A 5,370-nucleotide genomic window follows, 5' to 3' on the forward strand; every position below is an offset into this window, starting at 1 on the left:
TTTCGCCAGTCCCTGGGAGTGTCAGTCAATATATTTCATCGTTAAACGGGCATGAGTTCAACTGCGTGTTTTATTTTAATTTTCAATTAAGTCTAATTTGATCTGAAAGGATAAATGGTTCTTATCATTGTATGTGAGCATAAAGCAATTACTTCATTTTAGGACCGGTCCGTATCTGATAAAGCGTGGGCAATCCCGTGTCATATGGACCGCACCTGAATGTAATCGTTGTACACTATTGATAAAAAAAACTGAACTTTAACTCACCTTTCTTCTTAACGTTTTTTCATGTATTAACTAACTATTTTCGCTTACAGTATGAATAAAGTAAAGTATATGTTTATTTTAGTGTTAACCCTTTCAATTCAGGGCCTGTCCAATGTGCTTATGAGACACATGTTTATTTCTGACATCTATCCTATATGCCGGGCGCCTAGCAGGAAGGCAAACGGCAACCATTCTCCAACTAAATGATAGGTCAGCAACCGCCAATATCAGAACCAGTCCCTGGTAAGCCACGAACGGACGCCCTGCTTAACTGACAATCTTGTTCTGACTTCTGACATATGTTTATAAACTTGTTTACATGTATAGGAAATTCATACGGGTCTATATAGCGTTACATGAATTCGTATTCTAAATTATAATCGTATGAGAAGAGTTATTCTGACGAGTCGATCGAGACCCTTCAAACACATTATTTTCCCAGACTCCAAATTCTCGAAACATCTTAAGCCCTATAACATGATTTAGTTAAGCTTACTTTTTTATATGATTTGATTAGTATTGACATTCTTAAGGTCTTTAGGAATTCAAAATGAAATTATCCTCATAATAATAACCATAAACTACTTTTTTTAGCAAAATCAAAATTAAGTACGTTTGCTTAATGAATTAAGCTACTGGTCCCAATTTCTCGAAACTTCTTAAGCTTAACAGGCTTAAGTCGCTTATTTCAATTAGCCTAAATACATACTGAAAATGGATTTTGATAAATGAAAAATGGCTTACTGTCATTATCATATAGAATATTCCTACATAATTTCTAAAAATTCTTTCAGAAGTAAAATATACGCATTTTATAGAACAACAAAAATAGTCAGATTAGCTCAATCCTGTTATAAGAGACTTAAGAAGTTTCGAGAAATTGGGGCCAGGCCTCAATTTCTAGAAGCATCTTAAGTCTCTTATAACAGAATTAAGCTAAGATCACAATTTTTGTTTTTCAATAATTTGTGTAATATTTATTTCTTTAAGATTTTTTATACTTAAGATCAGAATTATCTTAATGATAATCACAATTTACCATTTTTCATTGATCAAATTTCAATTAAAGTAAGTTTTTGGATAATTAAAATAAGCTACTTAAGCCAGTTAAGTTTAAGAATTTTCGAGAAATTGGGGCCAGAAGCTTACTACGCTTAAGAATTTTCACGAAATTTGGTCTATATGACAAAGCGTCCTATATAAAGGTACCAGATGCATAATTACATGGTTTTTGATCCAATGTGACACCGTTTGATTTTGTTACTAAATGTAAGGATTAAATAAGTGGAGAAATGATTCATTAAAAAACGAACCTGCAAAACTATTACAAACTAGTTTTCAACTCTGATTTCAATTGAAATGTAGAATACATTTATAAACTGCAGTACTCGTATATACAAAATTTGGTCATTCACTTTAAACATATTCCAGGAGGCAATACGCTTTTCAATGATACCAATATATGTAGGATTGGCAAATATCAACAAATAATAATATGGCTAATGGGATTGTTAAACGAATAGATAATTAGTATATCGGAATTCTGGACATATTTTAAAATATTGGACACAATTACAGGATGCCACGCGGCCAGCCATGTGACCGGTCAAGTCCATCATGTCATCAACTTTGTTACATAAATATCAGTCCTTTGTACGCATCTGTTGAATGGATGTCGAGGTAAGATACTTTTCAATTAACTTTTATTTCAATAATTAAATACATTTAATTAAAACTCTGTTTTCAAAAGGAAATTGAAAAGCAAAAGGTAAGATGCTTATAATTTTGTTAAATTAACACTACCATACAATGCGTATATATATATATATATATATATATATATATATATATATATATATATATATATATATATATATATATATATATATATATATATATATATATATATATATATATATATATATAAATGTATATATATATATATATATATATATATATTCTAGTCCAATATTTTAGAGTTTACGAAATACTACTTTTTATACTAATTCAATAGTTTACAACTAACGAAATAACACTTTAGAAAGCTGATCAAACTTCTATGAGAATTCCGTCTTGTCCTTTTGAATGACAATTTGATAACATGCAAAGATAAAGATCATTCTAATGTCAGAGCGTGCACTCCGTAAACAAGGTTACCTTTATAAAGCTAAACTACGCAGTTTGCGTTATCTTTCGAAATTCGCAATCGCAAACATGATCGAGAGAAATGGTTATTTTCTTTACTTTTAACAAAATGTTTAATTGCTAATTGTCTAAAATTTGTTTTTTATTACTTTTGTTTATTATGTAATTGACAATTTGATATGTTTTTAAAATATATAAGTATGAATCACTGTAATACAGTTACTTAACTTAAAGTTAAAATTTATGTAAAGTAAGCCATAGCATTACACAAAAACTGTTCAAATTACCGTACTTGTCAAATTTCAAAAGGTGCTTAGTACAAATATTATCTAAACACTCATTGCATTTCGGTAATGGATATCTGCGTTGATACAAGTGAAGGCAGGTTTTGCCAGTTTTATTTTTCCAAAAATTTACCATAGCATTATGTTAACTCAATCCGAGCTAAAAATTGAGCAAAGAATTTACGTACGAGGTGCATTCGATTAATTCAAAACAATAACAAAAACATCGCAAAATCTCTTCAGGTAGGAAGCTAAAAAAGTGGCTTGACAATGACGAAAAGTAAACACAGCTCAACCATTGAGCATTAAGGTTCTGTTTTTTTTTTATTTTGTATAAAACCAATTTCAATTCATTATTTTGACTTTTCATGTAAAACATAGATGGCGATGGAATTGAACGTCCGGTACTGTTAATATGAGCTTGGATTAACACCTACCTTCAATATTGTCAATATGAACGCACATCTCCACTTTTGGAAGAAGCACACCTCAGTTTAACAGTAGCATCATCGGTGCTGAAGATGCGCTCCTAGCAAGTGTTATAGATATCTGACTGAACCATCAAGCAATCATCAGGATGAGCATGTCAATCATCAACACAAAAAAAACCAGAGGTGAATCCGTGGACTATTGTTAGTACTCTCGACTATCAAACCAGTTGTCGCAGGTTCGATCGCCCGTGTAACAGTGCTAGACGATGGCTCACGTAAAAATATCAAATAGCTTTAACTAGAGTTACATTCAGTGGGTTCTCTTTGCTTAACCATACAACACGACTAAAACTCTCAGCGGAGCTAGTCGGTAGTTTGGTGGCGTCGTACATAAAACGAAAACCCCAACTAATATAACAGTACGACATTAAGCAAGTCCGATTGTATCATCATAGTTGTCCTGATATTTGGTAAAAGGTAGTAAAATATTGACTGGAAGACTTTTTGTGTGCATTTTAACTGCACGAAGTACGTTGACAGCATAATGGCATAGTGGGGTAAAAACTTTATTCGACACTCCAATCTGCTTTTATTTCCGCTATTCATTATTTACGTTGAATTTGGCGCCAAATAAACTAAGCCAATATCATAAATATAGAAAAAGCTATATGGACATGCTATTTGTATCTATATTGTTTTTTTTCTCTAATATTATAAGTGTATGGTGGTTTCGCACTGCTAATGAAAAACTCTCCAGTTCATGATCAATGTACGTATTTGGGTTTCAATTGGAATGAGAAATAAAACTTACGCAATTAAAACGTGGGTAAACAAATTTTATACTTATCTAAAAAATCAACAACACAGTTCCGGATGTCATATTGGCTTCTTCGCCCCGTTATCAACCCGCATGGATATATCAACATCCGATTGATATCTCTCATAATTGAGTAAAACAGCAACACATATTTTTGCCGAAGCATATCGAAACCAATTTCAATTCACGACCAGAGAAATGAAAACATGCATGTGGTTGAGAAATCGAAAACCAGCTTTCAACAAAAGCCCACTGAACATTTAAAGCAGGGTTGGGAAATGTGGGAACTATGTATGTATTGCATATTGTTTTCTTGACTTTTTATCATTAAAATAAAATTCGTAACCAAAATGCAAAAGCTCTAGTGACGAACTAGCAACAGTCCTTAAGTATTTATTACAAAATCTCGACGAAATCGATTTTACTATGTAGTCCTTGCCAAAACCCTTACTACAATTGAATTTAAATAACGTAAATAAGCATATTGATATATACATAAATCTCACGCCTGTCTATATCGAAACGTGAAAACAATCAATTATTCACCATCTCAAAACCCATAACACAACAAACAGATTGGGAAATTGCATTTGTATTTAGTGAAATATTTCGACACAAACAAAGAGGGTAATATGATAAATAAACTTTTTGAGAAATACATACAGCCAGGAAAATTCTTTAATTTTGAAAATGTTTAACAAAGAAAACTATAATACACAGACCATAACAAATCAGAATCCATTTAGAAATGTTTGGATGCTTGGATAAACAAAGAGTTCCGTGAAAACCGTGTCTAAAAATATCTGTCGTATTTACCTCCTTAGTCTTATTCCAAAATAAACAACATATGTTTATTTTATGATTTAAACATTACAATCAATCTCTGACTGATAATAGCACCAAACGATTTAGCAGTTACAAGAATACAAATCCGATATATCAACCGTCAGAAAGTTAACAATGTATGTACCCTCATAGTGAGTCTTAATTTTGCCAATAAGGTGAAGCAGGTTTCCAACTTTTTTTTCCTTTTCACTTGTCTGGGATTGAACAATTTCGAAAGCCCAAGGTCAAGGTTAGCATTAGCATGGGTGATCCCCATTCCACCTGTCTTCAGCTTCTTCAGGGGGTGTGTTGTTAAAAGTTTCAAACCAGCTTGCTGATAGAATCGATCAACTAAGGATGCAATGTATTCAGAGTTTGCATGGCGTGTTACATGGAGTTTATAGGAGAAACAAAACCGTTAATTTCATTCATATTTGCGTTAAGAGATTTTGAAATGCTAGTAATATTTCTAAACCTGAAAACTAAATTTTCCACGTCCATACAGTCGTTCAGCATACTGTGTAAATCTTTAATATATAAACAGTTTCAGTTTTTGTGTAAATTAAAAACTAGACCCATCTGATACATCACTTTAAACAAG

Source organism: Mya arenaria, chromosome 16 (assembly GCF_026914265.1).
Source record: "Mya arenaria isolate MELC-2E11 chromosome 16, ASM2691426v1".
Classification (NCBI taxonomy): domain Eukaryota; kingdom Metazoa; phylum Mollusca; class Bivalvia; order Myida; family Myidae; genus Mya; species Mya arenaria.